We start from the raw sequence: 7,657 nt of genomic DNA, 5'->3' as shown, positions 1-7,657 counted from the left end.
CTGCCACGTCCTGAAGACACAGCACAGACTGAGGTTCTGTCTCAACCCTTTATCATCACTACCCGAGAATCCTTCAACAGGAGCTACTTCACTCCTTAACATAAGGATTTTTAAACCCTGTTCCTTTTCAAAGGTCTCAGTGTAACATTTGTGGCTCCTAAGCATGTGACATTCATCGACCTCAGTGACTCATGGGCAGACTGGGATGTTTCAGCTGCCTCCAGGATCATGCTGTGCACACCCTTCGTGTCCTGCAGCCCTCCAGGTGCTACAGACCCAGTTGCAGAGGCAGAGCCCCCAGACACTGCTGGAACAGGCCAGTGCCTCCAGACCCACCTGCTGTGCCACGTGCTGACACACTCGGTGACCTCAGCTCCACTACACCCTCTGTAACCTGTACATGGACTGGCGTTTTCTGTTGTGCAAGTGTCTGCTCTGTCTGGATTATTCCACTTCCTCCAGGCAGTCCAAAGATGACTGCAATAAATCCCAGCTTCCCTCCTGTTCCCAGGGAGCTGCGTTACCCAAATCCTCCTCAGCTCCCCACCACGCTTCTGCTGCCACGGTGACAGCACCTCGAGGATTTCCCCAGCCACCTTTATTTTTCACTCAGCATCTCCACTCCGTGTCACATCAAACATTAATCCAGCCCAGGGAAGCGGCTCCATCTGTGCTGGCACTGCCACAACCAGCGAGCCCCAGTGAAGACAAAGCCTCCAGAGCTTCATTAGCCCCAAATTAAGATGCTTCCAGCTGTGGCTGAGATGGATCTCACCACACATGTGCTCCTGCCCGAGTGTTTCAGTGGAACTGCTCAGCGTGGATGCTGCAGGAAGCCTGCAGCACGGATGACTCATTTGTTAACTCAGTAGTGAACCATTGCCCCAGTTTTATTTCACAGTGACGAGTTTCCGGCAGTGGGTGACTTTCAGTAAACCCAAGATGTTTACTCTTTATGGCTCCAGGAGCCCCATGACACACTTGAAACTCGTCAGACGTTTCCACTTGAGCCAAACATTAACCAGATTGTTAATCTAAGTTTCCTCATGAGGGAAACGTGCGAGCTTGTGTTTTCTTTAAAGTCTGCATGAAAGCACTGGGTATAGAGCAGTGTTTACCCATTCAGTGAGTAAAGTATTCAGTGTTTATGGTGGTTATAAAGTTCAGTGTTTATGATGGTTTTGGTGCAGTGAGAGCAGCTCTCTTTTGCCCTGCGTTGTCCCCATCCTCCATTCTGCCTGGCAGAGGACTCGAGTTCATCAAATAAAGCTCAGGATATTCACAGCAGAGAGCTACAGGAACTAAGCAGACATTTGAACCTCTGCAGGGCAAATAGAGAAGAGGCTCAAGAACCCAAACAATGCGATAAAATGACACACTTTAATGGCTTAAATCTCCTTAGAAGTATATTGATAGAAGATTTAGAGGTGAATTAAGTAGGTGTCCACCAGTACCTGAGTTACATCAGCTCCTGTGCACTGCTGGAGCTGGTGAGTGTGAGATCACATCCAGCAGAGCATTGCACATTGGTGTGTGTGGGTGTGCACAGCACCCAGCAAACAGCGCTAGGAGTAAAACCACCCCGGACACCGACAGATCACTTATCCAAACACGGAGCCTGCGGGGTTTAAAGGGCTTGTGCTGAAGCAGCTTTGTCACAGCTGACAGCCCCGCTCTGGAAAACAAACACGTCCAGGCACCACTCCCCAGTCACTCCCTGTTTTCTGCCTCAACAGCTCCCGTTCGAACCCACACCGGCTCTGAGTCACAGAACCCTGCAGGAACTTTCAGCCTATTTAAATCAATATGGCTGGTTTGTATGCAGGGAAAACATTTTTACCTGAACTCTCCTCCCTCCACAGGAGCAGCAGAGGTGTTTCTGCAGCAGGCCAGGGCACAGGAGAATCCCTCGGGCAAGCCCTGTTTGCTCTCAGGAGCTGTGCCAGACACAGCAGTAAATCTGGGGGTTTTTTCTGAGCATTTTCTCAGAGCGCAGTGGAGTCACTCACTGTGGCTCTCTGAGTCACACCTTACCAAGGTGAGCAGTGCCCCGACCCTCAGCCCCATCTTCACCTCCCGGCTTTCAAATTCAGCCGCAGTAAACACAGCGGTCAGGGAAAGGAGCAAAGCCCTGAGCTCCCTCCCACAGAGCACAGCCACCTTCCTGCCCAGCTGCTGTCTGAGCGCCCCAGCACAGCCCCGGGCTCTGCACTCTGCTCTGGGACAGGCTCCGCTGCCCAGCTCTTGCTCACGATCCTTTCCCAGGCTCACGATCCCTGTCCCCAGCGCCTGCACAGCATCTCTTCGACCCCGGGTATGGGGGTGTTCTCAAAGCAGGGTTATTCCAGGCTGCATTAACTGCAGTTGATGCCAGGGGGAAAAATCCAAGCTGACCAAAAAGCCTTTAAATTGCAGGAATCAGCTGTAATGGTTTTTCTTTAGTCTGGTAGGAAAATTTTTGCTATAAATCAGAGTCAAACTAAAAGCCTCTAACCATGCTGCAATAATAAGATTTCTTTCCTATAAAACACATTCCCGTGACACAACAGTTGCTTCTGCAGACAGAGGAGACTTTGGTCAGTATTTCACAGAAGGTTGCTGGATATGAAGCAGGGAATCATTTGGGGCTGGGTGCTGCTGTTGGAGCTCAGGACCAGTTTAAGAACCTTTCTGTTTCTCACCTGCTCTTTACAGGCTCGTACCTATCCCTGCAAAATTCTTCATTCCTGGGAACAGGAATGGAAGAATTATTTCCGAGACAGAGCTGACAGCCCATCATCTCCTGTGCTTACACCGCAGCCCGTGATGCCTCTCACGGTTATTGTGGTTTCCAGACCCGCCCAGCCCCGAAAGGGTCAGGCAGGTCCCTGCAGGCCCGGGAATCCCCTTTTCCCGGCCGGGGCCAGGAGGAAGCGCTGAGTTCCCAGTTCTGCCTCTTTCTCAAGCTTTCCCCGGCCGCTGTCCGGGTTTCCCAGGAGAGGGCAGCCGAGCATCGCTGAGCGCGGGCGGCTGCCGCCAAACCAAAGGATTTGGAGAGGACGGGGTGAAACCGCTCGTGATTCCACCGAGCCAGGGAACTGGGATCCCAGCAGGAGGGAAAGTTGAGTTCCCAGCTGGAGAATCGAGTTGCTGGTGCTGGCATGGGGCTGTGGGGTGGCTCTGTGGGTGGCAGAGCAGGGGAAGGTGCATCCAAGGGCTAAGGATCACGACTTTCCTTGGCTTCCAAGGCTCCCCACAGCCCCCATCCGCAGTGTGGCCGAGTCCTTTGGGATTTGGGGCGAGCTTGCCTCTCCGCAGTGACGCGGGGATGTCGTCCCTGGTGTCACCCGGGAGCTGTCGCCGCTTTCCCGCGGCACCAGCGCAGCCCAGCCCCAGGCAGCTGCTGCCCGGCCGAGGGGGGAAGTGGTTACTGGAGGAAGGATGGATGAGAGCAGGTACAGCAGTGACCACAGCCTCTGCAGCCCCGCGTCCTTCCTGACCGCGGGGATTGTGTAAATGAGGACCTTGAGCCATTTCCCTTCCACTTGCAGAGAGAAAATCACCTCGTTCCTCCAGCATGAGCTGACTCTGTGTACAGAGAAATTCAGGGGCACAGGTGAGGTCTGTGCTGCTCGTGGAGGTTTCTGAGCTTGCCCTTAGACCTGCACACAGCCAGGTACATCCAGATTTTTCTACGTCTGCCTCCTAGCTTTTTTCCTCCCCATACTTTTCCATGTTCCCAGAGAAATCAGGAGGACAACCTGAACGTCTCTTGCCTCAAACACTGCAGTTGCATGGAGAAATGAGAGGGACCAGGAGGATTATTTCAGCGAGCTGGAGGGTTTGGGTGGTTGTAGATGTGGCACGAGCAGGCAGCAGAACACAACACCCAGAGGAGAAGTGAGGAAGGAAAGAAAACCTGACACACATTCTCCGAAAGAATGTGACAGAGAGCAAGGAAGCAGAGGAAGGATTCACACTGATGGATTTCCAACCCAGGGGAATAAACCAGAATGTTTCAACAAACCCAGATGAAACCAGAAGTGCCGTGAGAGGAGAGGGAAGCAGGCGTTGTCCACAGCTGCACCAGCTGCCCTGAGAGCCAGAGGGATGGGAAGCCCCAGAGCATCCGTGGGGAGGTGAGTGGTTTGTGTTTGCTGAGCCACAGCATCCTGCAGCTCTGGATCCTTTTTTCACACTGGAACACACTGTCTCTGAGAGCCCTCGGTGCTGCCATGCACCAGGCAGGCTGGGGGGACTCTGCTGCACCGGGAGGTTCCCAGGATTAACTGTCAGCTATTCGGGAAAAACTGCAAGGCAATGTGTAACAGAGGGTGGGAAATTGGCTTTTTAGGATGGATTCTTTCTTAAGGAGAAGGTGAAAGGTAAGTGCTTCATTGCAGGCTGTGGGTTAACTCTTTACAGCTGATTTTGGGAATTGTTAATGTTGGATCATCGGGAACTGGAGTGACAGCACAAGGAGGAATGGGGTCAAGGAAATTCTTCCCTGTGAGGATGGGCAGGCCCGGGTTACCCAGAGCAGCTGTGGCTGTCCCATCCCTGGAGGTGTCCAAGGCCAGGTCGGATGGGTTTTGAAGCAACCTGGGACAGTGGAAGGATGGCACTGGATGGGCTTTAAGGTCCCTTCCAACCCAAATCACTCCTTGATTCTCTGTGTCAGAGGTATTTCCAAGTGTCTCGCGGGGATGTGAAGCTGAGTTCAGTGTTTATGATGGGTTTGGTGCAGTGAGAGCAGCTCTGGTTTGCCCCGCTTTGTGCCCAAACTGGCACTTGCAGCTGCTCTGCACCCACCCCGTCCTGGTTTCACTGTCTCCTCAGGCAGTCACACACGGGCAGAGCTGGACTCAGAATAAATAACCAAATAATCTTCAGCGTGGCATTTGAGGCACACAGCTCTTACATCAGGAAGGGAATTCCGCTCGGTGTTATTTAATGTGGCCAGCAGGACAAAGCAGGGTGAACAGTTAATTCCAAAATAATGGAAAAACTTCTGCAACTGAACCAAGAAATCACATACAAACTAAAATGTTTGTAAAGCAAAAGATACTTTGCTTCTTCAGCAAGTGAAATTTGCAAGCATTAGTGACAATTTTTTGCATAAATCACTGTGCTTGTTCATAGCAGGTGATCATTTAAGACATTTTATTATATTGTGAAGCTCAAAACTCTCAGATATTCTGAACATGAAATATTCAAGAGCAGCGCTTTCAGAGCGCTGCAGGCACAATGCACCGGCTGATTGCAGCAGGAAAACTTAATTTTACATTATCTAAGCAACTGGTATGTAACTTTTTAATCAGCGGGATGCTGTGATGGCTCTGTGAAGGCAGAACCATCCCAAGTGGAAGCAGGAATGGCGCTGCTGCGTGCAAGGCTCGGCGAGCCCGACAGCTGGAATCAATCGCAGCGAGGCACTGAGAAGGAAAAGGGCTTCTTCATTTGTAAATTTAATTTCCCCCAAAGCCAGTTGGAGTTATTAGGCTGGAGTGAGTGGGCTCGCAGCAGGTCTAGTGGGAGGGGAGGTTTCTCTGCTGCTCTGGGCACTTTGCAATCACTGAGGCTGTATCAGGAGTATGTTGCATTCCCAAGTATCTTATCTGGATCCTGTTCCTAATAACTCACCCCTCATTCATTCACTGTCTTCTTTCCTGGGGCTCTTCTCCTGTTGCTGGGGGGGTTCTCTACTGCAAGGACTCGTTATTTTGGCAAAATTTTCCCTACCTTGGGCCTTCCTGCTGGCAGGAGATGCTGGGCTGTGATCAGAGAGTTAATCCTGTGCAGAAGCCCAGGGAATCTCGGCTCAGCTGCTGCACTTCCAGGGAACCAGTCCCTGGATCTAAAGGAGAGCCAGAAGCCACTTGGCTCTTTCTTGTTGAGCTGAGCTGTCAGCCCATGGGGCTGGGACTCCCTGGGCCTGCCAGGCTGGCTGTGGGGAGATGCACGGCCATGCCAGGGGCTGGAATTCCCGGGGAGGTGGAGATGCTGCTCTTGGAAAGGGGATTTCCACCCTGGGAGTGGGACTTGCTCCATGGAGGATGCTGCAGGTCAGCTCTCCCCCAGGAACCAGATATGGGCTGGCACTTTTCCCAGGAGCTAAGCCAGGCAGGGGGCAGAGGGCAGGGACAAACAAATCCAGGGGCCCATCTGACAAGAGGAAAATGTCCCCTGAGCAGGAAAAAGCAGCTTTGTGGCCAAAAAAGCAAAAAAATGAGGGACAGGCAGTGCAAGGAGAGGAGCCCTTGGCACTGCTGAGTTTTCATGCTCGTGCAGAGGAGACCTTTAGCAGGAGCAGAGCCCTGTGCTTTCCCTCATGGACACGGGAGCTGCAGGGAGGCTCTGGGGGAGCAGAGAGATCTGTCCTTGTCATTCAGCCTGACACAGAGCAGATGTGGGAAGGGAAGATCGGGGCTGGCCGATTGCTGTGAGCCCAGCACAGGGTTTTGAACCTGAGGCTTGTCTGAGTTTTTTCATCTTAGCGGAGAGAGCTGGGCCAGGACAGGCAGGAGTTATTTTAACATGATAAGCTGGTTCTCCCCCAGCAGCTGAACGTCAGGGATGGCATTTTGCTGCCTTCACTCCCTTGCCTGGTGTTCAGTGGTTTCCAGGCTCCTAAGGACAGTAGTTGGATATTGCACAACTGCAGGCTGGAGGATTTACGATGGTGCTGGGAATGCTGGCTGCAGGTAATGGATGCCAAGGTGATGCTGGAGGCTGCTTAATGAGGAGATGTCTTGGTTTGGATGCTGGGGAGGTTTGGAGACTCGAGGCAGTCGCTGCTCCAGTGGTCCCTGGTGAGCTCTGCTATATGAAAAGTCCATCTGTCTGCTAAATCCATCTCTCTCCAGAGGGAGGGATGTTGTCAGCTTTAATAACAGCAGCTGGTAATTCCTGCTGCCTGTGTGGTGTTCCTCTGGAAGGCTGCAGCAAACGAGAGCGCTGAGATCCGAGGGCAACATCCTGGCCCTGTGCTGTTACCCCATTCAGGAGCCTGATGTAAGGGGAGGGCAGCTTGCTGCAACACTCAGCCACACGTCAGCCCAAAGTCCAGGACTCGTCCAGCCTGGAATGCCAAGAAATCCCAATCGGGATTGCCCTGCTCTGCCTGTAGCGTGCACTGAACTCCCTGCAGCCAGCGATGTCCCAGCCCTGGCAGGCAGCAGGAGTCAAATGTGGGGCCGGGGCTCTTCTCTGTCACCTCCTGGGCAGCCCCTCAGGTCACTGCGGGTATTTTACAACTCCTGAAACACAGGGAGAGCGCTGAGTGTCGGGGGATCAGTGGGGAGGGAAGTCCCCAGGCCAGGTGTAGAATTCATGTCGCTGCTGAGGTGTCACAGGCAGGTTTGCTGGGCAGTGCTAGCTGCTGTCACCTCCACCAGCAGCTGAATTTCCCACAGCAGGCAGGGGAACCGCGGCTGGAGGGGTACAGGTGGCTGGAGCCTGCAGCCCAGCAGCCCTGCCCCTGCTCTGTGGCTGTCACACGTCCTGGCCATGGCTCGTGTGTTTGGGACATTTCCTCTTTCACAAGAGAGCCGAGGGCAGGGAGAGACGACAGTGACTTGTTTGTTCTGAGGGAAAGGGAACGCTGTCAGCTCAGTGCTCTCCTCCAGCAGAGGGAACTCATGATCCCATTGCCCCGATGAGGGATCCTGGAAGCTTT

This window comes from Hirundo rustica, chromosome 25 (genome assembly GCF_015227805.2).
Source record: "Hirundo rustica isolate bHirRus1 chromosome 25, bHirRus1.pri.v3, whole genome shotgun sequence".
Taxonomy (NCBI): Eukaryota; Metazoa; Chordata; class Aves; order Passeriformes; family Hirundinidae; genus Hirundo; species Hirundo rustica.
This window is presented reverse-complemented; position numbering follows the sequence as displayed.